General features: G+C 39.4%; 1 protein-coding gene across 2 annotated transcripts in view; it reads left to right on the top strand.

Annotated features, from left to right (window-relative positions):
• Positions 1–26,601, top strand: part of lingo1a (leucine rich repeat and Ig domain containing 1a) — a 195,304-nt gene that overhangs the window by 73,515 nt on the left and 95,188 nt on the right. For both annotated transcript variants that reach the window (XR_015106339.1, XM_086149066.1), the window contains exon 3: positions 17,372–17,494. The gene's annotated coding sequence lies outside the window, so the exon portion shown is untranslated. The remainder of the gene's footprint in view (positions 1–17,371; positions 17,495–26,601) is intronic.

The raw sequence follows: 26,601 nt of genomic DNA, 5'->3' as shown, positions 1-26,601 counted from the left end.
GTCCCTTTCTTCGCATTCTACACTCCAGTTTTGGAAAGGCACTCAAAGTCATACTTTTGTTTGTAACTGTTCAGGTGAGTCCCCAAAATTCATACCGTTGTTCCCCAAATATTACGCATAACCAATTTAGGGGACTCACCTTTTACAGGCACGAGCAAAGGTACAAATTCAACAATCTTGTTTGAGCTGGGCGACCGAAGGTAGGACTTCTAGGTCCCACCTGCTTAGGCCAGTCTCTGGATTTTGTACCTTTGTTGGTACCTTTTCAGTTGAGTCCCAGGGATTAGTAGCTTTGTTTGTACATGTTCAGGTGAGTCCAAGGATTTGGTACCGATATTTGTAACTGTTTGGGTGACTGTGAACTGAATGTGTACTCTTTATTAGTACCTTTCAAGTAAGTCCCCAGACCTTGTACCTTTGTTCGTACCTGTTCAAGTGACTCCCCAGAATCTGTGACCCCCTCCGGTAACAAACACATAATGACGCACACAGTAGCAGAACAATCCAATTCAACAAAAGGGTAGTACCGTAACCCTTCTCAGCTTGGACAGACGCCCAGTCCCACGGACGAGAGGCGAAACCTCTCCAAGAAATTACAACCGTTATTAAGACAGAATAGAACAGCAATTGCTCCAGACATAAAAACAGATGTGCGACCGGAGTTGTTGGAAGCAGGTGTATCTGGCCAAAAGCCTTGGTAACCAGTAGCTGATTTACCTATTCAGCTAGCAAGACCCCCTGGATATGAGGGATATGGTTCCATGGGGGGCTTCGGGGTGCAGGACATTAGTCAGACCATTAGTCCCCTTCACATTAAGGGGGCTGGGAAACGACAGGAGAGGTTAACAAACCCCCTTCCATCTTCCCTTCCACCCTCCGCAGGGTTGAAATCCAATCCTATGACATGTTTGGGTGCAAGTGAGGAAAATACACACTGGGTTTGTTTTTCCTGCTTAATGACAAGCCAACTGTCGACTGTCCTTCGGGGGCTCCCCCTTCCCCCCTCTCTGCACCCTCTTCCCCTTTACTGCAAAATGAATTATTCACTTCTTTAAAAAAAAAAAAAGAAACAAAATAGGACCAAAAACCCCATGCGGTTAATGTTTTAAGCAGGGGGAGTCTGGGACTGTAGCCCCCGCTGTGCATGCCACTGTAAGGTAAGCTCACCAGGATTCCTGTTAGTTGCCGAGACCATGCTGGGTAGCTTGGGGGGGTTTTGGGGGGGTAACGGGCGATGAGTTTGCCTGTCAGGTGGCTTCTGGTGAGAGCTAATCCTGTTAAAAATAGAAATGTTTGGGATGGAGGGTTCCGGATGTGGGAGGGTGGGGATGCAAGAGTGATGCGACCGGCCCCAAGGAGTCAGTCATCCATGTGCACAAGAAGAGATAGCCTAATCTTGTCAGGGACACACAGGGGGGGACGAGGGGAAAAAAAAAATGAAAGTCCCGAGCTATCAGTGGCAAAGACTTCAGCTCGCTGAGATGATTTGTAAAGTCATGCTAACGTATGATAGAAACTGAGAAGTTTTTTTTTTTTTTTTTGGCTTCCCAGAGGCGAGGCCTCTGTTGATCTGTAATTTTCTCGTGCATTCATTTACCTTATTTATGATATTGCATTCCTACCCCTGGAATTATTTTCTATCTGTAGGATTCTGCGGTTGTCAAGGTGTCCTGTACTGTAGCGGTGCAGTTGTTAGCGCTTCTGCCTCACAGCAAGAAGGTCCGTGAGTCAGTTCCAACATGAGGCCTTTCTGTGAGGAGTGTCCATGTTCTCAGCGAGGGGTTCCTCCGGGTTCTTCGGTTCATTGGAGACCCCAGATTGAGTAGATGGGAAAAAGGGGGTGACATGTGAATGAGGGAGCGAATGTTGTATGCTTCTACAGCCAGTACTGCACCGATGGTTAGTGGTTACATCACTACCTCCCATTAATTTACCAAGAAAGTCTTTTAGTTCAAATTATACACACAAGTCTAGGTAAGGCCACCAAATTTGTACTCTTGTTCAGGTGAGTCCCCAAAATTCAGACCGTTGTTCCCCAATATAACACATAACAACTAATTTGTGCAATATTCAGAACTGTGCAATATTTCATTTCATAACAGCTACACTACAATTTTTCCTTTTATCATGCTATTGTGCACTCCTTACCTCACTAGTTACTAAGATACTCATAGTTTTATCACTTGTTTACTAAGACACTTTATAGTTTATAGTTTATTTTTATTTCAAATTCTGCTTTTTTCTTTTTATTATTTATTACTGTTATATTTTCTGTAACTCTGGCACAACAATTTCCTTCGGTATTAATAAAGTTGTTCTTATCTTATCTTATCTTAATTTAGGCAACTCACCTTTTATAGGCATGAGCAAAGGTACAAATTCAAAATCAGACCTTTTTTCCCTAAATGTTACACAAAACGACAACTTCAGGGGAGTCGCCTGAGCTGATATAACCAAATATACAAATTTCGGGCACCACCTGTTTAAGCCAGTCCCTGGAATTCAGACCTTTGTTCATACATGTTTCCGTGTTGTCCCCGTGTCTGCGTGGGGTTCCTCTGGTTTCCCTCCACTGTCCAACAGCATGCAGGAGGTTCATTTTGGATCCTAGAATGATCAAGTCGAGGTGAACGGACACTTTTTGATTGGAGATGGGAAAAAGAGGGTGAATGGTTGTATGTCTCTATTATGACATGTGAATGAGGGAGCGAATGTTGTATGCTTCTACAGCCAGTACTGCACCTATGGTTCGTGTTGATATCACCATCTCCCATAAACTTGCCAAGAAAGTCTTTTTCTTCAAATTATACAAACCAGTGTACGTACAAGCTTGCCTGTAACAGGTCAGGTGAGTCCCTGGAATTCAGACCTGTGTTCCCCAAATGTTACGTACAACAACTAACTGAAGGGACTCGCCTGAACAGGCACAAGGAAATGTACAAAGTCAGGGCTCTCGCCTGAGCTGTAAGACCAATGGTATGGATTTTGGGTTCCGCCTGTTTAGGCCAGTCCCTCGAGTTCATACCTTTGTTCATACCTGTTTTCATGTTCTTTTCGTGTCTGCGTGGGGTTCCTCTTGGTTCTCCAGCTTCCCCTCATGGTCCAAACACATGCAGGAGGTTCTTTGGCAGCCCTAGATTGCTCAGGAGGGTGAATGAGAGTAAACAGAAGTGTCTCAATAGGAGATGGGAATTAGAGGGTGAATGGTTGTATGTCTCTATAAGGGAGCGAACGTTGTATGCCTCTTCAGCCAGAACTCCAATTGCATCTCCCATAAATTAACAAAAAAAGTCTTTTTCTTCAAATTGTACTCGCCAGTGTAGGTAAGGCCACCGAATTCCAACTCTTGTCCGTAACTGGTCTCGTGAGTCCCTGGAATTCAGACCTTCGCTCCCCAAAAGTTCCACGTAACGGCTACTTCGGGGGGACTCGCCTGAGCTGCTAGAACCAAAGACAGGAATTTCAGGTACCGCTTGTTTAAGCCAGTCCGTGGAATTCCTGCCTTTGCTCATACCTGTTACCGTGTTGCACCCGGGTCTGCGTGGGGTTCTTCTGGGTTCTCCAGCTTCCCTTCATGGTCCAAACACAAGCAAGAGGTTCGTTTGCGACCCCAGATTGCTCAAATTGAAGTGAATCTTCACCTCTACGACCAGTTCTCCACCGATGGTTCGTGGTTACATCACCATCTCCCATTAATTTAGTAAGAAAGCCTTTTTCCACCTTTTTCCATGTAGGACGTTAAAACAAGTTTCATGCAGGAACTAGTTAGTGGGCGAGTATCTCTTTGGATCCACCTAACTCAGTATCTCTAGCACCCTCTGCCGCTTCTGTGATGTTACCACTGTGTTAGCATAGGTGAGAGACAAGTACTTATGTACTCTATGTGACTTGTGGTGAAGATTTTCGCAATTTTCGGGAATGGAAGTCGTGGACCTCCTTGATATGACCTATGGACGACCCCTGCCACTCCCGACTCCTGAGACAATAATACAGATACAGTGGCCCCTAAAGATACAGATCACTTTATATACGCATTTTTTTTTTTTTTTTTAATATAGGCGATTGGAGCTAATTTAATCCTTGAAATACAAAAAAATGTCAGTCAACCTCTTTTTTGTCTTCTCAGTCCTTCCTGTATTTTGTTTTTTTTGGCACCCAAACTTGCCGTATCCACACCGAGCATACAGGTTTCTTATTAGCCTCACCAAACAAATAAGAAGTGGTGCCTTTTTCTTGAAAAACCCTGCACTCCAAGTCCACTTGACTCATTTTTTGACAATGACATCTTGCTGATGAGGGTGTCGGGTCCAACGGAAAAGCAGGTAAAATTCTAAATATAAATAAAAATGCTATTTACCGGAAGCCACATTGCTGCTGTAAGTTGTGCTACGTTGCTAACATTGACTAAAACAATGCAACCCTAGCAGATTATATAGAAACTGCATTTTTTTTAAATAACATGATTTTTATGTATTTTTTCAAATAGATTTATTCCAGAGGCCGGATTGGACCCCCTAGCGGGCCGCTAACGGCCCACAGGCTGGACATTTGACACCCCTGCTTTATATCTTTGTGCTTATTTACTGTATTTTTTAGAATAATCGTCATGGATGGTGAACCCGGAAAGAAGATACGTTCTATGAAATAATAGCAAAGCACCAACGTGGTTCACGCGTGACCGTGAATATTTAGCACCCGAAAGCTAAAGGGTCTTTTTTAGGTTTTTTCTATATTAATATCCTTATATTATGAGTTTTTGGTGGAGGCTTGGAACAAGTTAATTTGTTTTCTGTTATTTTAAATGGGAAAGATTAATTTAAGATACAAAAAAAAAATCAACAAACAGACTCACTTCTGGAGCGAATTAAATTCGTATCTTAAGGGACGGCTGTTTGGATACCGAATGAATGAAAGGCCTTGCAAGTATCAACATCTAATCTCTCGGTGTCTTGTTTCTATTCATAGCCGCCTCTTCATCCAAACGCTGCAATCATTAGGATGTCAAAGTTGCTTTTTTGAAAAAAATATAAAATAAAATAAAAAAAAAAATATCACATTCTCTCTTTTTTTTTTGTCCTCTATAAATGTTACGCGCAACTACTTGCTAGCGATATCCTCCGAGGTTCTGACGAGGTGGGCGCTATTATTTTAGCAATAATTTTAGCAATAATTTTGTATTTTGCAGGGGGGGGTCATTGTCCGATTCCCTCGTCGGGAATAAAAAAAACATAAAAACAGCAGCGTTTTTTTGATAGCTTGCCGACTTCCAAGGTTTATCAGCGCGTTTGCTATTTCAGCACCGACGACGGGGAATACGACTCCCTCCGTTAACGCTTAAACGCACCTCTGAGGAATATCTGATCCAACGTAGCACAATTGCCCGCTACACTGTAAAACAGGGGATTAGCAAACACCCGTAGCGCATTGTAGCGGCGTTAGCATTCGCTACCGTAGAGTAAAAATAAAGAAGCGCATCAGCTAGCGCTCGATGCCAAATAATTACAAAATATCCACCTTGGAAGTCAGGAGTGAAAGGGAAAGATAAAGACCGGGGATTACGGTTCATCCACGTGTTTTTTTAAAGCTACATCTAGCTTGTAGCGCGGCGGTTTCGGCCGCGGCGCAGATGCCGGTAAATAACCTGAAACCGGATATCGCGCATTGAGATTAATTGTGTTGCCGGTAATGAGGTGGATGAGAAATAGAACATCTTGCGGGGGGAAAAAAAACAAGGTGTCTCTGTTACTGCCAACAACCGGGCCGACAAATTACGCCGGCGCAGCTGCTCGGGCGCTTTGTTTGGATCCGAGTTTTTCACAGCCGGCGGGGAAAAAAAAAAAAAAAAAGGCAAAAATCCCAGACGCCTCTCCGATAGAAACCGATCGGCGGAATTCGGAAGGTCGGATTCTCGCTTGGCCCGACGCTCCTCTGATATTTATATTTTATATTCGTGATTGAGGCGGACGAGGAGATGATCTTCCTGGCGTTTTGCAATTTGTTTAAGTTCTCATCCTTGTTGTCCGTCTGCTGTCTATTTATTTATTCTTTTGCTATCTTTTAATTGTCTATTTGTTGTTATACACATATTTATTGATACTGTCACTGTTACACTGCTGTGACAAAAACATGTCCCCCATGGGGATCGATAAAGTATATTTTAGCTTAGCTTAGCTTACTTGTACATAAGACCTTAAAACACTTGATAGCCACTTGAAAACACTTGATTTATATTTTATCGTATTTCTTATTCTCCCTTCTTCCTACTATTATCTATTACTGTCATGTTTTTGCTTGAAACTCTGGCGCAACAATTTCCTTCGGGATAAATAAAGTTGTTCTCATCGCTCATCTTTCATCTCTCAGCTTAGCTTAGCTTAGGTTAGCTTATGTTAGCTTAGCTTAGCTTATCTTAGCTTGTTTGGAAAAGCCTGAATTCGATGGAGACTTTCTTGCAACTCGTATGGGTGAATGTGTGAGGGAGTAAATGGTGGTTGAACCAATTTCCCCAAAAATGTATTACCTTATCTAATTTTATCTTATCTAATCTTATCTTATCTTATCTTATCTTATTAGGAGAAATGCGATTCCATGGCAACGTCCTTCCAAGTCTTACCGACACGAGTCGTATACTCTTGTATATTCTTATATATTCATTCATTCGTTCACTCATTCATTCATTATCTTCACGCTAATCCGACATTTGCTGAAGCCGATCCCACGCTACATAAGATAAGATAAGATAAGATAAGATAAGATAAGATAAGATAATACTTTATTGATCCCCTTTAGGAGAATTAGTTCAACCACCATTCATTCATTCATTCACCCGTCATGTAGAGACACACATTCACCCTCTCACTCCACATCTGGACCATCATGACGTCCTGCATGTTTGTTTTTTATTATTATTATTATTTTATTTTAATATGTAAAAAAAAATAAAAAATCAAGTACCGAAAGTCACGGCCGCGCCTGATTGGACACTGTCACCAATTCCCGGTATTTTTTATTTTTGTTTATTTATTCATTGTTGTTCTGGTTCGATGTCTGCAGGGATGCAGCTTCCCTGTTGAGCCGCATTTTGTAATAACAGTGCATTTTTTAATAAAAGTCCAAAATGTAATAACTTTTTCATTTCATTTTGTAATAAAGCCGCATTTTGTAATAAACTGCCCCAACGCATTTTGTAATAAATTTTGCCGCATAATGGAATAAGTTATTACATTTTGAGAAGATTATTACAAAATGCACTTGCAACTTTTTTATTCTCTAGGAAATGTAATAACATGGAATTTATAGAATATTCTCTGTTAATGCAACCTTTGAATAGTGCACTGATAGTAATTGCTAAGTACTGCTACTAGGCTAATACAGTAGCAGCAGTTTAAAGCTTTTACAAATACTTTAAAGTAAAATATAATACAATTAACAAACAAATAAACTATGCTTTAGAATTGTTATTACAAAATAATAACATAGAATTTATAGAATATTCTCTGTTAATGCTTTGAATAGTGTACTGATAGTAATTGATAAGTAATGCTACTAGGCTAATACAGTGATACTAATAATAGGTCTAGCTTTTACAAATACTTTTAAGTAAAATAAAATACAATTAACAAACTTATGCTTTAGAATTGTTATTACATAATGCACCATGTTATTACATTTCCTAGAAAATAAAAAAGTTGCAAGTGCATTTTGTGATAATCTTCTCAATATGTAATAACTTATTACATAATGCGGCAAAATTTATTACAAAATGCGTCTTTATTACAAAATGAAATGAAAAAGTTATCACATTTTGGACGTTTATTACAAAATGCACTGTTATTACAAAACGCGGCTCAACATTCCCTGCGGGGCGGCTGAGTTTTCCAAAAAAACGCAACGGGCGGATTTTCTTCCAGGAGGATTTCCAAAACCATGATGCAGCATAAAAGTGCAAAATAAAAAGGAACGAATGCGAAACAAAAAGAAAAAAAAAAAAAAACAGAAATCAGTGAAAGCGTCCAATCAGGCGAAGCCGTTTTCAGTACTTGATTGTTATAATCGTTTACATGTAAAATTGTAAATTCGACTTTTCCAAATTAGAAAAGATCAACAACCATTAAGGGTTTCTAATGAACCTCCTGCATGTTTTTCTTTTATCATTATTATTTTCTAAATATATAAACAATTGTGAAAATCAAGCAGCGGATGTCACGGCTTCGCCTGATTGGACGCTCGCGTTGATATCCGGCAATTTCTTTTTTTTTTTTTTTGTTTGTTTGTTTTGGTTCCCTTTTCTCTGCGTAGTTTCGTGCCGCATCATTGTTTTGGAAATCCTTCTGGATGAACATCCTCCCGTCGCACCGTTGGAAAACTCAGCCGCCCCGCAGGGAAGCCGCATGCCCGCAGTCATCGAATTAGAATAACAACAAAAAGCGTTAAATAGAGTTTTTGGGACCGACTGGCTGTTAATAAACCGACGCGTATTGACAAACTCATCGTTCATGCCGGAGTCGCCTCTCGTCCCCCTGCGGAAAACCCGCCGCTGCTTTCGGTCGTTTTTTTTTTGTTTTTTTTTTGTTTTGTTTTAACGGCCCACGACTTTTTACAGTCTTGGCTGAGCTTTTCTGCTCTCATCAGCATCATTTCCAGATGCAACAAGCAGCTGTTTCAGTAAAGAGCCCCCGTGGTAAATCGGTGGAAATAGCAGAGCGTTTTAGCGGCTTAAGAGCCGGATTTTGTGGCGGGGCCATGCGAAGAGACGGACGGGAAAAACCGAAAGCGTGACCGGGTATTGATATTTCGTCAGGACATGCAGGGAATGACTCAACATGTGACATCAGCTAAAACATCATGACTAACAGGTGTCCGTTTTCCTTCTTGATGATTGCGGCAATTTAAGATGAAGCGAGCAAATGAGTGGCTTTCACCATGTCAATATTTTGAGGTACCACCTTGGACCAAAATGGTTATGTAGTCCCAAAATCTTGTGGGTCCCTAAAAGCGTTCCTTCATATATTTTCCACCGGAATTTATCCGTCACTTTTGTTGGCAAAGATATCTTATTTTGAAGTCTGGCATCTGATGACATCACATTCTGTTGAGTCACTTCCTGATCCTGGAGCATACATGTTCAGCCCCCCTACCTCCCCCTAACCTACAAGTGCTTCTTGTTCTGTGTACGTTCACCAAGGCAGTATCCACACAGCCATACATGTTCAGCCCCCCTACCTCCCCCTAACCTACAAGTGCTTCTTGTTCTCTGACGTTCACCAAGGCAGTATCCACACAGCCATGCGTGTTCTCAGACCCCCACAAACAAGGCTTGGGGTGCCGTGGCCGACCCGAAGGCAGGACTTGACATCTTTGGGCCTTGTTCTGTTGGAACTGGATGAGCCAGAGTACGGACACGTCCAGCTGCATAAATGCCCTCAGATGCCTTTCTGCACTCAGAGGCTCTGAAAAACAGCTCCGGTTAGATTGTGGCACTAATTTTAGCACGGAAAGAGCTCAAAATGGACAAAGTTGTGCAGAGATGTTTCAGTGGACGGGGGATGGAGATTTGGAAATTTTACCCGACACATGCCTCGCACATGATAGGCTCTTGGGAGCAGAAAGCTAGATAAATCTTGGGTTAAACATTGCTGCAACTTGCAACTTGCATAACCCAGGATATTGATATTTTGTCAGGAAACGCAGGGAATGACTCAACATGTGAGATCAGCTAAAAAGTCATTATCAACAGGTTTCCTTCTTGATGATTGCTGCAATTTGAGATGAAGCCGGTTCATCGTGAAGTTACCGGCGAATAAATAAGCAGGTTTCTTGTCGATATTTTTAAGCACCATCTTGCCGTCTTGGACCGGAACAGTGGCGTTGTCCCAAAATAGGCCGCAACCGACATCTTGTGGATCCCTGAACTCCTTCCCTCGGGTGGAATTTATCCATCACTCGATTCGTTTTTGGCAAAGGTATCTTATTTTGAAGTCTGGCATCTGATGACATCACTTCCTGATTCTGCCATGAGGCACTACAGGTGCGTCCCCATTCACTGGAAAGCACAGCAGTGTTAGTGGACATCTTGGAACAGAACTGGTCTTCTTGCGGCTTCAGCTCGACTCGGCGATCGGACACACTCCAAGAGAATAAGAGTGTAAACAAAAAAAGGGAATCCGTTGATGCCAACAAGTCAGGAGTTGTCCGAGGCCTACGCCATGAGCTTCGAGAACTCTGCTTCTAGGGATGAGTGCGAGGTAAGAGCATTACACCTGTCTGAGTCTGGTGTCCTTCACCCACTCCTGTTCATTCCCTTACGAAGAATGAACGGAGATGACCTGAGCGGTTGTATTTCCAAATTTATTCCAGCAAAATATTGATACCGTATTTTTCCCACTATAAGGCGCACTTAAAGTCCTTACATTTCCCCAAAAATCGTCCATGCGCCTTATAATCCAGTGCGCCTTATGTATGGATTCTTGTTGTGCTTTCTGACCTCCAACCAATTTTTACCGCATTCAAAAAAATGTCAAAGTATTCTTAGCGTAACAAAGTCGCTAATGGCGATGATAAACCAATCAGAGAACAGTATGTAGGGCCTCCACCACTTATTCTAATAGGGGTACGTTCTGCGCTTCAACACAATATTACTGAGGCGCCCCAAAAATGACACCTGTTAGGATACATGCGGAATTCAAACCCAAGGCCATCAGTCACGCAGTCGATGATGGGAATTCAACAAGAATGAATCAATGGCACGGAAGAGCAGGAAGCAAGCAGATGAAGTGCGTCGAGTAAAGAATACCAAACAGTTTTTTTTTTTTTCAGGGGAACAAAGTGAGATGGCCGTGGTTAGAAGACAAAATTTGACAGCGGGTTATTGAACGAGCGAATGACTTGAATAAACGACTAAACTGACAATTTTGTTTGGCTTTATGTAGCGTATGTTTTATCAAGAGGTGAAGAAACGGGTTCAATCAGGTCGAACCGGGTGGCGATAAAGAGATAGAAGACGATCAGCCAGAATGCAAGCAAAGGTGGAGGAGATGGAGGTGAGACCAGAGATGCTGTGAGGCCTTCAAACGGTCACAATGACCAAAAAGACAGGAGGCAGAGCTGGAGGTTGCAGAGATGAAGATGTTGAGGTTCTCCTTGGGAGCGACCAGGATGGAGAGGATCAGGAAGGAGTCCATCAGAGGGACGGCAGACGGTAGATGTTTCGGAGACGAGGTCAGAGTCTGAGATGGTGGATATATTGGTAGATTGATGCTGGAATTGGAGGTCTAGAGGACCAAAGAGATGATTTATGGACGTTGTGAGAGAGGATATGAAGGTAGTTGGTGTGAGAGAGGAGGATCCAGAGGGTAGGGTTGGATGGAGAAGGTGGATTCCCCCTGAAGGGAAAACACCAAAGGAGAGGATGTTTTCTTTTGCGCCTTGTAGCGCGTTGTGCCTTATGGTCCACAAAATAGGGTATATATAAGGTCAGCGGTCGAGAAGCTCGACAGTTCTTCACCTGGTTCTGACTCCATATATCCTTGTCCTTGACCACCTCCTCACTGTCGCCTCCTGATTGGTCCCTTCATCCTTTACCTTATCCAGGTTTCTTTGTCCCTCCAGAGTAAACCAACCTCTCTAGTCACCATGTGATCCTTGTCTCGTGGTCCACTAACATCTTCCCACCATCGTCTCTTTCACATCCCTCTTTCTTCCCTCTATTGTCTGGAGATATCTGCTCCTGCTTTTCCGTCACCCTCAGCTTGACCCGATCGGTACTTCTCCCCCGTCACAATGCCACGATGTCTTCCACGCATTCTAGCCCAGAAGCTAAGCCGGGAGTGGAAAAGGCCGCCGGAGAAGCCGAGGAAATTCAAAGAGATGCTCGGAATCGGAGAACAGACGCAGAGCTAGAAGTGCGAGCGCTAAAGCCAGAGGCAGAAGCAGCTCTTGCGGAAGCGCCGGTGCCGGAGGGTGCAGCGGAAGTGAAGTCTGTAATTGGAGACAGAAAAACCGAATCAGAAAAGGACAGATTTGAACACACCGGGGAATACGTTCAATCGGAGATTGTGTTTGAGGTGAAGCCGGTTTCCCCAGCCTGAGTGGGGGGAACAATAACTGCCCGAGGACCCCTCAGACACAGGACCCATCACTAATACATGCAGCGTAAAGATAAAAGCTGACAGAACAAATTTCAGTCCGAGCATACATGTCCGCCCCCTCCTCCCAACTTAAAAGCTTTGTCTTCTGTGCATGTTTGCAGCAGCGTCGCTCGAAGTTTCACCACAGACCTGTGTGTCCTCAGGGCCTCCAAACAAGGCTTTGGATGCCGTTGCTGAACTGAAGGGTGGACTTGATGTCTTTGGGCCTCGGTCAGTTGGAACCGGATGAGCCAGAGTATGGACACATCCTAAGATGCCTTTTTGCACTCGGAGGCTCTGGAAAAAAAAGCTCTGGTCAGATTGTGGCGCTAATTTTAGCACGGAAAGAGCTTGGAATGGACAAAGATGTTTTAGTGGACGGGTGATGGAGCTTTGGAAATTTCGCCCGACACATGCCTCGCACACGGGAGGCTCTTGGGACTCTATGGTCCGAAAGGCAGATAAATCTAAACTCTGCTGTAACAAAAGACTTGCATATTGATATTTTGTCAGGAAATGCAGGGATTGACTCAACATGTGACATCAGCTAAATATCAGCTAAAATATCAACAGGTTTCCGTTTCCCTCCCGGTGACAATTGCGGCAATTTCAGAGGAAGCGCGGTTCAGTGAAGTTACCGGCAAATAAATGAGGGGGTTTCTTGCTTCTGCTTTCGCCTTGTTGATGTTTTGACGTACCACCTTGGACCAAAAAGTGCGCAGAGACTGGCAACAAAAGCATAACCCAGGAGTTCCGTTCTAGACTGATGCCAGAGGGCACTGCCATGACGAAAGCCCGACCCCTTCTACTCGTATCTGCAGAAATCAGGAGTTTCCCCTCCACCAGGAAACGTCACAGACAAAAACCTCTACGCAAAGCAGTTGCCAGTTCAGTCCGAGCTCTCTTGAACCAGTTCTGGAACCGCCTGAGTTGTAAGTACTCGCCCTCTCCACAGCACAAGAAGAAGTGGACAGAAGTTGGAGATGTGGTGGACAGTTAGGTCACTTGTCACAGCTGGCCAATGGTTAGGATACAGCCAGGTTCCCTGGGAGTTTAGTTGAAGTGAAGGCTGTTTACCAAGGGACTACAAACAGGTCTTAGACCAGGCATACAAGTTGTACTTTTGCCAAATGACTCATTTGGCAGTCGATGTTTTTTAGTGGACTCGTATTGCTCAGGCGGTTCGCAAGGGTTTTCCGTTACTTGATTGTTTTGTCCCAAAAGGTATTTTGTTTGGAAGTCTGTCGTGTGATGATGTCACATCCTGTTTGGTCACTTCCTGGTTTGTTGTCCCGGATACTGCTGAGGTTGGTGGCAGCCATCTTCCCTTGTTCTGGAAGTGAAGGTACATCTTACTGAAGGTACATCTAACTTGGAGATAAGTCTGTTTTGACATCCTGCAAAAATGGATACTGAAAATAACCAGCCAAATAAACACAAAATAAGTTTATGGTCATAGAAAATACACTTACCAGATGTCTGCAAAAACTAATAATGTAATGTTTAAGTAAGTAAATGGTTAAAGTTTGAGATAATTAACCATAGCAACATAACTGTGTTCCAGTGTGCAATATTCATAACCTTGAGGAAAACACAGAAAAAATCCAGAATTAAATTGAAGGTCATAGAAAATAAACACTTACCAGATATCAGCAAAAATTAAGAAATATGTGAATGACTAAAATCTTGGATAATTAAACACTATCCTGTATTATCAAATATATATATGTATGATAATCAGCATAATTAAATAAATAGATAAAAAGGTTTGATATATATAGTATTTCACAGTTCATATTCATATTCATGTGTGTGATACATAATCATATTAAAAGCTTCTCAATTAAGCAAATATATTTTGCAAGGCTGTCCCACAAAAAAAGGAAAACAAAAATTGAAACAAATAGATGGTCATAGAAAATAAATGCCTACCAGATATTAGCAAAAATAAATGAATAAATGGATGACTAAGTAATGTAAAATAATTCATTTATACTGTACTTTTTGTTTCCATTCTGTACAGTAATTTACTTTTTTATTTTTATTATATATTTTTATTATTCATTTTATTATTTTAATTTTCATACATATATATATATATATGCACACAATTTTTTCTTTGTTTTTTAATTTTATTCTTTGTATTCTTCACAATTTGCTACTGCTAACCTATGTGCCCCTAATTGCCCCTCGGGGACAAATAGTTTTTTTTTTTTTAATTCTGATTCTAAAGTGTTAGATAATTAAACATAATCAGGTATCATCATATGTACGAAAAAAAATACATACATAAATAGCATCTTAAAAAATAATGTCAGGGGTCAGCATAATTAAATAAATAGATAAATTAAAGTTTGATATTAAGTATTCCACAGTTTATATTTATAGCATTGTGTGTAATTGAAAATCATACTAAAAAAAAAAAAAAATTACAAAATCAAAACCAACGTATAGGCAAAAAAAGAAAACATGTCATCCATCAAATTATTTCAAAAAAAAAAAAAAAAAAATCCACCCTAAACTTAAACCAGGAGTAAACAATGAAAGCGGTTAGCATGTTTGCTAAATCTCATCAGGCGGGTCTTTCAGACAGAAGCTTCTCCGTCAGCCGGTTTTGTTTGCGAGGAGATGCAGAGCTTCTCGCTATGTTGTCGTCTCAGCCTCCCATCCTTTGGAGCTCAGATGGCATTTTGTTTTTCCGGTCTGTTCTTCCGACTCGCGATGCTAAGAAGTCGGTCCTTGTAACCCGGGACGCACAACCCGGGTGGAATTTCAAGTGGAAAAAAAACAAAAACAAAAAAAAAACACCGTCTGCCTTAAAACGGGTGATTTACTTCCCACCGTTTTAACGGCAACAGGCGGGTATTTAAATTCAAATTAGCCTAATGTTTGCAAACGCGACGCGAGTCTTTTTGAAATCCCTTTTTTGCGCGACTTTAAATACCCGTCCGTTTTTTGAAACCTCATTGATCTTAAGTGACTTGAGGATGAAAAGCGGCGCCGACTCGCGCTTCTGAAACGGCGGGAAGAAAAGCGAACGCTTTCGCTGTGACGGACACCTGACAGCTGTGTGAAGTGCAAAAGTGTTTTTTTTTGTTTTCCCAAATTTTGCTAAATGTTAGATGGCCCCAACAGCACAGAGTACGCCCATGTATTATAAATGCAACAAGCCCTGAACAGTCTGCTAGCGAGCGAGCTAGTGAGCGAGCGAGGGCTTTGGAGGACTCGTCTTTTTTAGATCGTCCCCTCATGTGGACGCGGTGATGATTGAGAACTTCATGTTCCCACTTAAAAAAGTATAACGAATAAGAAGGCAAAGGAAGTATAAAGTTGTGCTTGTACGCAGGAAAAATTTCAGTCTTTTCTGTCCGGCGGAGATGCATAGCATCGGCTAATGGTCGTGCTTTGCGCTTTCCCACTGCGCTATCCAAGCGCACTTTAAGCGGAATTTAAGTACAAAAATAAAGAAGAATCGATCAAACTTTCTAGTTCAACTTGTTTGTTTCGAAGTTTATTAGGACAGTGTACAAATACATTAAGCACAGAGGCAGATTAGAGCCAGATTATAGCTCATAGCTAATTTCCTTCTGTAGTCCTGGACAATACAAATATAAAACTGTATAAAATAGACAATATATATAAGATATACAGATAGGCAATAAAATAACTATACAATATAAGAACAGGCAATAAAATATATATTTTGCATATTGCAACTTCCTCATTTGTTTTCCATTAAGGACGTTAATAGTTACTCATGTTCCCAAAACAGTTTGTATAAAGGTGTGCTTCTATGCTAGGTGACCTGGTTGTAAAGCATGTTTAGCATGAAATGCTACGTTCAGGTACAGGAGGAGAAAAAATCCAGCTCTTTTGTTCCCTTTGCAGTGGAGATGAATAGCGAGGTGTCATCGGCTAATGGTTGTACCTTTAGCTCGGGCGTTCCGGCGAGATGAAGCGTCCATCTGAGGACGATATCAAACATAGGTGACCCGTTTGTGCATCATGTGAGTCGAGCTACGATCAAGTAAAAAAGTATTGCAGAAAAAAAAAATCCAGCTCAGTCCATCCCATACAGTAGAAACAGATAGCATGGTGTCGTCAGCTAATGCTAGTACCTTCTGCTCGGACGTTTCAGCCGGATGAAGCGTCCCGATACGCTATCAATGTGCACTTTTAACAGAGTCAAAATCCAAAAAATAACACAGAATTGATAAATATATCTGGTTCAACTCGTTTGTTTTTCCATTTAAGGACGTTTTTAGTTTCTCATGTTCCCAAGGCACACTTTTAGCAGAATTTAAGTATAAAATAAAAAAGAATAGATCAACATTTCTGTTTCCTCACATGTTTTCCATTTAAGGACATTGTTAGTTTCTCATGTTGTCAAAAAAAATTCCTACCCACTGCAAGAGTATGAAGGTGTAGGAGGTTCAATAAAAATGTAGCTCAGTCTTGCTTAGCTAAGTGTCATTGGCTAATGGTTGGACCTTGTGTTTAGATGTTTGTGCGAGATGAAGCGTCCTTCTGAGGACGATATCAAACATAGGCAACCTGTTAGTGCATCAAGTAAAAAAGTGTTGCAAAAAAAAAAAAAAGGTCCTTCCCATACCGTGGAAACAGATAGCAGGGTGTCGTCGGCTAATGCTAGTACTTTTTGCTCGGACGTTTCAGCCGGATGAAGCGTCCAGATACGCTATCGACGTGCACTTTTAACAGTCAAAATCCAAAAAATAACACAGAATTGATAAATATATCTGGTTCAACTCGTTTTTTTTTCCATTTATGGACGGTCTTAGTTTTTTGTGTTGTCAAAAAAGTTTCCTATCCAATGCAAGAGTATGAAGGTGTAGAAGATCAAATTAAAATGTAGCTCAGTCTTGCTTAGCAGGGTGTCGTCGGCTAATGGTTGCACTTTGTGTTGAGATGTTTGTGCGAGATGAAGCGTCCATCTGAGGACGATATCAAACTTAGGCGACCTGTTAGTGCATCATGTGAGTCGAGCTACGATCAAGTAAAGAAGTGTTCCCATATTGCAGAAACAGATAGCATGGTGTCGCCGGCTAATGCTAGTACCTTCTGCTCGGACGTTTCGGCCGGATGAAGCGCCCCGATACGCTATCAACGCGCACTTTTAGCGAAATTCAAGTACAAAACACGCTCAAATCGATGAATCTTTCTGGTTCAATTCGTTTGTTTCCCACTGAAGTCCAAGACGTGTGTGTGAAGTCGCTCTCTTCTCGCAGGTGACGGATCCACCGAGGCGGGAATGCTACGAGGGAATGTGGATTAAGGCGTATCCAGGCTTTCTGCTCAGTTAGCGCTTCCGGCGGCGCTTTTTCCAACCAGCAGGCCAGCAATTACCCTCCGTGAGTATCGTTTTTTTTTTTTTTGTTTGAGACGCCCCCTCGCTGGTCCGGCGACCGCCTGCGTTGTTTCCGGCGTCGTGTCGAAACCGTCCTCCGGAAATTAGCGGATCTGGATTTGAACGCATCGCGTCATGTGACCAGCAGAGCTAACGGTTGCTAAAGCGTGACGGCGTGAGAATAAAAACTCAAAACATGGTGATGTTCAGATAATAATAGATCACACACACACACATCAAACACAGTGATGTTGAGATATTAATAGCTCACACACACACACACACACACACACACACACTTGGACACACTTGCTTTCATCATTGGCTTATTTGTATTTGTGAAACTCTTCTTTGAGGATGATTTTGGTCGAATGTTGTGAGAAGTGAAGAAAACTCATTGATGGTGATCTTTTAGGTATTTTATTATTATTATTATTAATATTGATGTTAATATAACTATAATTACTAGCTGTAGTAATAATAATAATAACACTAGTTGTAATTTATCACTATGATGACAACAAGAACAATAATAATAATGATAATGATAATAAAAATGATAATAATAATAATAACTATTATCATTGTGATAATAACAATAATAACAATTATTGTTTTTAATATTATAATTCTCATCTTTATATCATTATTGTTATAATTATTATGATCATTATTATTCATCATAATGATAATTGAATTTATATACAATAATAATAGAAACTATAATTGTTATGATTATAATAACAATAATAATAATATATCGTTTTGTCTATTATTATTACTATTGTTAATAACAATAAGAATTAAAATACTGCTACTTCTTCTGTTGTAGTAGACTACCTATTATTTATTGTTTTTTTTTTTTATTGTTTATTTATTTCCATACCTATGCATTTATTTATCGATGGATTTTCTTTATTTTTCATATATTTTTTTTTATCTTTCATTTAATCCTCACCTTGACACGTTCAGGACCGGCAGTAAAAGTAACCAGGAGGCAAGTGTTTGCATAGATACAAACATCCCATAAATATTAGTTACCGTTGATGTTTCCACCTCGATATCAACGTGAAATACAAACCACTCTGGAAACGACAGACCATAATAACAACGCCTTCCATTCAGGATTTTCCAAAACACCCGCTCCCGAAAACCAAACCAATCGGACAATCGGATCGTGTGTGTGTGTGTGTGTGTGTGTGTGTGTGTGTGAGAGGGAGGTCTATAAGGTTAGCGTAGCCGCTAATACATCCAGTGTGTAACCGTCTCCCGGCGGATCTGTGCTTTTCAAAAGGATGAGCATTACAGGAAGTGCCATCACTTCAGCTCCTCTGTGCCAATTTCTCCAAAATGGCCAATTTCCTGTCCGTGGATGTGTGTTTTCACATTTTTATCACCCCTCCTCCACCGGCCGTAGTTATCTGCTCGCACTTAAGGCCATCCGTCATAAAACGCCGCGTTGAGAGGAAGCCGATGTGCAGTAAAACTGACGGACGGCCTTCCGCATGGGTGGAGATGTACGAGACGTGGAGGCAGGGTGGACTTTTATTTTTTTTTAATTTTTTTTGTTTTTTTTTTTTGGGCGTGGTTACGGCGACGCCGTTTTGGGGATGTTTTCACCCGGAACGAGTCGTTTTTAGAGTAATTTCGGTGTTTATTTGTGGACGACTTGAAGCTCGTGAATCATCGATTCGTCTTTTCTTCCTGTCATTTTTAACACTCGTTCTATTTTTTGTTTTTCTTTATTTGATGTATAAACAATCTTTTTTTAAAGAACAACTGCAGAGAAATATTGCCTTCTGTTTCCCACATAAGCTTTTTGAAATTTAAAAATTTAAAATGAATGAACACGCCATATAACTTTATTTCTTTTTTTTTGTCTTTATTTGATGTATAAACATTTTTTTTTTGTCTTTATATGATATATAAACATTTTTTTATTTTTTTTAAATGAACAACTGAAGAGAAATATTACATTCTATTTCCCACACGATCTTTTTGAAATTGAACATGAATGAACACGCCATATAACTTTATTTTTTTTTTGTCTTTATTTGATGTATAAACATTTTTTTTAAAGAACAACTGCAGAGAAATATTGCCTTCTGTTTCCCACACAAGCTTTTTGAAATTTAAAATTTTAAAATGAATGAGCACGCCATATAACTTTATTTCTTTTTTTTTGTCTTTATTTGATGTATAAACATTTTTTTTAAAGAACACCTTCAGAGAAATATTACCCTCTGTTTCCCACACAAGCTTTTTGAAATTTAAAATTCTTAAATTAATAACCACGCCATAAAACCTTTTTTTTTTGTCTTTATGGGATGTATAAACAATTTTTTTTATTTTTTTTGAATGAACAACTGCAGAAAAATAAAAAAAAATAATGTTCCATTTCCCACACAGCCTTTTTGAAATTTGAAATGAATGAACACGCCATATAACCTTTTTTTTTGTCTTTATGTGATGTATAAACCATCTTTTTTTTTTAAATGAACAACTGCAGAGAAATATTACATTCCATTTCCCACACAACCTTTTTGAAATTTAAAATTTTAAAATGAATGAACACGCCATATAGCTTTATTTCTTTTTTTTTTGTCTTTATTTGATATATATACATTTTTTTAAAGGACAACTGCAGAGAAACATTACATTCCATTTCCCATACAATCTTTCTGAAATTTAAAATTTCAAAATGAATGAACACACCATATTACTTTTTTTTTTTGTCTTTATGTGATGGATAAACAATTTTCTATTTTTTTTAAATGAAAAACTGCAGAGAAATATTACATTCTGTTTCCCACACAACCTTTTTGAAATTTAAAATGAATGAACATGCCATATAACCTTTTTTTTTTTTTTTTTTGTCTTTATGTGATGTATATATTTTTTTTTTTTTCTTCAATGAGCAACTGCAGAGAAATATTACATTTATGCTTGCAACTCTGAAAAACAGAAAAGACTCTGGGTTGTAGGTCACTTTTAAGCAAAACTCTCAACCTCTATTTAAGTCCTTCATGTATTTATGACAAACAAAAACCAAATCAAAAACGCCGTCCTCTTTCTTTCCGTGCTGTCGTTCATTCACTGGCTTGTGCGACAAAAATATTTGAACACGTTTTCTTTAGACCTTCCCGTATCACCATAATCTTCAAATTCAAAAAATTACATTAGAAAAAAAATGATCAAAATATACTTGTTATTTTCATTGTTGTCATTTGGTTTTGGTTGCCTTCTTTACAATCTTTTTTTATTTTTTCCATCCCTTTCCTTGATGTTGTTGCTTTTTCTCTGCTGTCTGTTTATCTGTTTCATTTTTTTAAATTATTTGTATTTATTCATGTATTTATCATTATTTTATTTTATTTTTTTATTGTTCTAATTGTCTCTATTTATATTCAGATTCAACCGTTACGCTGCTGTGACGAAAGAATTTCCTCCCTATGGGGATCAATACATTTTATATTATCTTAATTTTCTTAAATAACCAAATATATGCATGCAGGTTGCATGAAGGAGTGCACGTTTGTGACATTTGTCTACATTGTGACGTACGAATGTGTATTTAACTGTTGTTGAAACAACGCCGTTCAGTCGGTGAGTTGGTAAGTTCTTATATTTCCGACGCTCATGAACGCACCGCGCACGTGTGGACGAAGCGGTAGCATCTTTATTTTCTTTTTTCCCCTTTTCGATCAATTTTTAGCCTTTCTTCATGCTCACCTGCTTTCCTCGTTTTATTTCTATGTGTGAAGTTTCATGTTGAACGCTAACATGATGCTACCTTGTATTGCTGATGCTAGCTACACGCTAAGCTAATCAGCAGACCGCATGCTGTCCATGAAGGATTCGTTCTTTATACGACTCATATAATGTCATTTTTTATCAGCATACCGTCCTTTATCGTCCTGTTTGCGTAGAACATAAAGGATTATACTGACGGTTGTGTTGCATTGCTAAATCTAAAAGGGAGCATCTGTTGAACCCGCTGTTCTTTAACACCAACCCCGATAGCTTACCGCTCTAAACCACCTAATTCCAGGGAGAACCGCTCTCCTGTGTGTCGAGTGAACGGATGTTTATCTATTCTACGTGTGAATGATTGTACGTCTCTGTTTGACTTATGAATGAGTGAATCAACTGAATCAGGGTACGAATGGTTGTACGTCTCGATATATGATGTGAATGACTGAGTGAATGGCGGGACGTCTTCATACGGTCGGACTTATGGATGACAGAGTGAATATTGGGTATCTTTTGGACTTGGGTAGATAGTCGTACGTCTCAAAATGACATAAATGAGGGAGTGAATGTTTGTAAGTTTTCATAAAGTCGGACGCATGAATGAGAGGGTGAACGGTTGTTTGTCCGTACATGACATGTGAATGAGTGAGTGAATGGTTGTCCGATTGTATCGAAATAAAGAAGTCAAACGCGTTTCTTGGCCATAAACTACATTTCAATCATGTTACCCCCAAAAGTGACGGCGTCCCGCATTTAGTGGTTCGTCTCTTGTGTTACGAGGCAGCATCGCTTGTCAAAGAGTACAATCGACGGAGCTAAGTATGCTAATGTTAGCCTTCCAGAAAAACTACAAGTTGTTCAAGAATTAAAATCCAAACTACGACGGCAGCAGAATGTGTTCATCCAAAAACACTGCGGCAGTGAAAGCTAGCTTGGTAGTAGAGCAACAAAGAAACATTACTTTTTCACATCTATATATATATACATATATAATTTCTTTTAATTTTTAATTTTATTTTTTTGAGTTATTTAACATGAAGAGAGAAGTTGCATTTATTTTATATTACTATTTATTTGTGTCACTCTATTTATATTGTTTAGTTCTAGTTCTCACTGTTCCTTGATATTACCCTTTGTCATACCTGATTTTTGTCTGCTTTCTTTTTATTTGTGTATGTATTTTTTTTAAAGGGGGATGGTTGCATGAATGAATGAATGAATGAATGAATGAGCGAGTGAATAGTTGTGTATCTCTAGAAGTGTCTCTGGAGTGAACAGTTTCCACCAACCTCTCTGACGGCATGCAAATGAAATAAGACGCCACGGAAATCTGACTTTTTCCAATATAGCTAAGCTAAGCTAAGCTAATGCTTTATTGATCTCCATTGGGGAAATTATTTTGTCAGGGCAGCGCAACAATAACAATGTCAATATATATGATATCAATATGTACATATGAATAATAAATTGAACAAAAAAAATATATAAAATATATAAAATATATAAATTTAAATTTAAAACAAAAACTACAACCAAAAAAATGGTTTCATACAGCAAAATAGAAAAGGCTACAAATAAACAGAATGAAAAAAAGAAAAGGAAAAATGTCAGAGTGACTGGATGAATGGATAATAAAATCATAACAAGTCAAGCAGCATTCGGCTTCGACGAAATATTTAGATTTCTTTCTTTTATCTTTTTTGGTCGACCGCCGTTGTTGTCGAACTCTTATTCAACAACAGGAACCAACTTAGACTTTGAATGTCATTTTGTGTTAAAATTCATTTTCCTGTGATTTCAATGTCTTTTAAGAATTTAAGGATAATTTAAGAATAAAAATTTCAGTTATGATCATTTTCATCCCCACATTTTGATTGCGAGTCATATGTGCAAACTAATACATAAAAGCTATTAATTCCATCATGTGTTTACCTTTTAACTATTACTGTGTAGTTTTATTCATTTTTTTAAATTAAATATAAATATATTTATTCATCTTCTTCCCCTTTTTTTAAAAGCCAAAGCACATTTGCAGCAATTGTCTGCGTCTAAAGATCATGTAATTGAATGCAATGGTGCGTTTTATTTCTTTATTTCCCGTCGTGTCAGCGTGCCCTGCGGCTGTCAGTGTATTTGCGTTTATTCATATTTATTCACTTTTTTTTTTAGCATTATAGCTAATGTCGGACAGGATATTCAGCAATAATAATAAAAAAAAAAAAAAGAACTTTGCTTTTTTGCTACAATCCCATTGACATGAAATAACATTATGTATGAGGGCTGCTGGAACCCATCCTTGCTGTACTCGGGATATGATTATTAGTATATAGCATATGATAATAATAATTATAATATGGATAGAAATAATAATAATTTTATTATTGTAATTATACTTTTATATTATCGTTATCATGATATAATATTAAACATGGAATACACATAGAATAGTATTATTATTATTATAATGCATACACTAATGATAATAGTTAGTATAAGAGGTTATCATATATTATAATAGTATTATAATACAATATAATATGATATAGCTTTAAAAAAATAATACGATATAGCATTAATAATAATATGGATGGATGGATGATGGATTACCATAATAATTATCATATTTATAATCATACTCCCATATTATTGTTATCATAACAATTATGTATTGTTATTATTAGAATATATACTTTGATAATAATAGTTATAATGTAATATAATATGATATTACAATAATAATAATAATAACAACATGGATGAATGATTGATGATCATAATAATTATTACAATCATAATCATACTACAATCATACTGTTATCATAATCAATTATTATAAATATAACAATTATGAAATATTATTATATAATATAATGTAACACATTATAATAATTAGTATAAGTATTATAATTCTACAAACTAGACTGGTAATGATGATAATAATAATACCATCATCATCATTAAGTGTATATTATTTTTAGCATTATTATTATTATGAATGCAGAAAATGTATAGAAATGTGATATTATGAGCATCCCGTCTTAACCCTGCACAAAATACCATAATAAATATTACTATTATACAAAAATAAGACGATCTCTTTGCCAAAAACGACGCGCTTAATTTTTTATTTTATTCCGATGTTTTCTGTTTTCCATTCACAGACATTGTTTTGATAAAATATCTGAACATCCCTCCACATCAATCACAAGAAAATACCTTCCCCTTTTTTTTTTTTCCTTTCCTTTCCTTCCCGGGAAATTCAATCCTCCTCCCTGTCGACGACCTGCCCCGGAAATGGATGACCGCCTGCGCGCCGCATTATTTCCCGTACACGGCGGCAAACTCGGAGGCGCGAAACAGCGCGTGGAGGCATCCTACCTTACGCCCTACGTTGTTTATTACCCCCTACGGCTCCTCCAGTCCAAATGCGCAGCAGCAGCTATAGGATCTTTCCGGAACCCCATACCTCCTTGTAGTAACTTAGCGATGACAGTACAAGGGAACAACCGAGAGTTTACCGTGATTTATGATCCGGGATGGAAGAACTTGGTTTCTTCCCCGGGATGGAAATACTTTTTTCTGGCCTGTATGCTTTTTTTTTTCTCTACTGGATTTAGTGGTATTAAATCACAATAAATACATTTTTATCTACTACTTTGTATCCCACCAACTTGAGACTGCAAGCCAACCATATTCTTAGGGTGTGTGATAGTGTTTGGTTTACATTCGGTACAAATGATTTCATTTTTTTTGTGGCGCAGTCCCAAACAGTTAGCAGGGCGCAAGGTTGACATTCAGATTTTAGGTGCTAACTGCACAATGACCTTCTTCTCAACTGCAGCTAATCATCTGCCAACATCCATAAAGCTCCTATTTGGACTGTTGAACCGAAGTACTTAAAACCATCCCCCCTCATTGTCTCCAACCCCTCTAACCTCGTGGTTCCACTTGGGTCCTTTCCTTCTCCTGTTCCCTGCTCGCACTACAGATCGTCTGTCAGTTTGTCCATCACTTTAGTGAACAAGAAGGGTCTCCGAGCTGATCCTTGATGCACTTCCAACTTCCATCTTCATCTTCAACTCCCCTGTCACACCTCCATCACACCTCACCACTGTCTCAAAGCTTGCATACATGTCCTGCACCAAGCTAGCATACTTCTGTGCCACTCCAGAATTCCTCAGAGTACCATAGTTCATCTCTGCTGATGCACTCCCACCTTCATCTTGAGCTCCCCTGTCACACCTCCATCACACCTCACCACTGTCTCAAAGCTTGCATACATGTCCTGCAACAGGCTAGCATACTTCCGTGCCACCCCAGAATTCCTCAGAGTACCATAGTTCATCTCTGCTGATGCACTTCCACCTTCATCTTGAACTCCCCTGTCACACCTCACCACTGTCTCAAAGCTTGCATACATGTCCTGCACCAAGCTAGCATACTTCTGTGCCACTCCAGAATTCCTCAGAGTACCATAGTTCATCTCTGCTGATGCACTCCCACCTTCATCTTGAGCTCCCCTGTCAAACCTCCATCACACCTCACCACTGTCTCAAAGCTTGCATACATGTCCTGCACCAGGCTAGCATACCTCCGTGCCACTCCAGAATTCCTCAGAGTACCATAGTTCATCTCTGCTGATGCACTTCCACCTTCATCTTGAACTCCCCTGTCACACCTCACCACTGTCCCAAAGCGTGCATACATGTCCTGCACCAGTCAAACATCTGTAACACTCCAGTATTCCCCCTTCTATGCTTTTTCTCAATCTCCAAACTCCTTCTGACCTTCTCCGTACCTCTCTACCGGCATTCTCAAAGTATTTATGAAACCGCAAAGCACCATTTTAAGGCTCCTCTTGGAACCAGAGTCCTGCACCAGCCCAACATATTTCTCTCCCACTATGGACTTCCTCGTACAATGGAGTTCTTTTTTCTTCTTTCCAGATACAGGCGTGTGTTTGAGAAAATCGGTCGGTTGACATCCGAACAATGTTGAGACCCCTTTCAAGAAGCCGTAATGAGAGATGTTCATGTTACTTTTACTGTAGCTGCCGCACAAAACTCATAACATGACCTTCACGTTCCGTCTATTCTCCACTTGCCGGGCCGGCCACTCGCATACATGACATTTTTCATTTTCTTTCATGCTGTTAAAATAATTTCTCTATTTAAATGTCTTTGGCCGTTTCAAAAAAAGCACCACTCTTTTTAAGCTACGAAGCTACAAAGAAAGAGCATATTTGCTCCCACAACAGACATTTTTCTCACAGGATTTTTTTTTTTTTTTTTTTCCAATCCAGAGTATTATTCTGATTTGATCTGAGGACCTTTATTCCGCAAATGTTCAACATTCAGT

Source organism: Fistularia commersonii, chromosome 7 (assembly GCF_037954325.1).
Source record: "Fistularia commersonii isolate RoL2024-O1a breed Wild chromosome 7, RoL_Fcom_v1.0, whole genome shotgun sequence".
In the NCBI taxonomy this organism is placed as follows: Eukaryota; Metazoa; Chordata; class Actinopteri; order Syngnathiformes; family Fistulariidae; genus Fistularia; species Fistularia commersonii.
The sequence above is the reverse complement of the archived record's forward strand: the minus strand, read 5'-3'. Positions and strand labels throughout refer to the sequence as shown.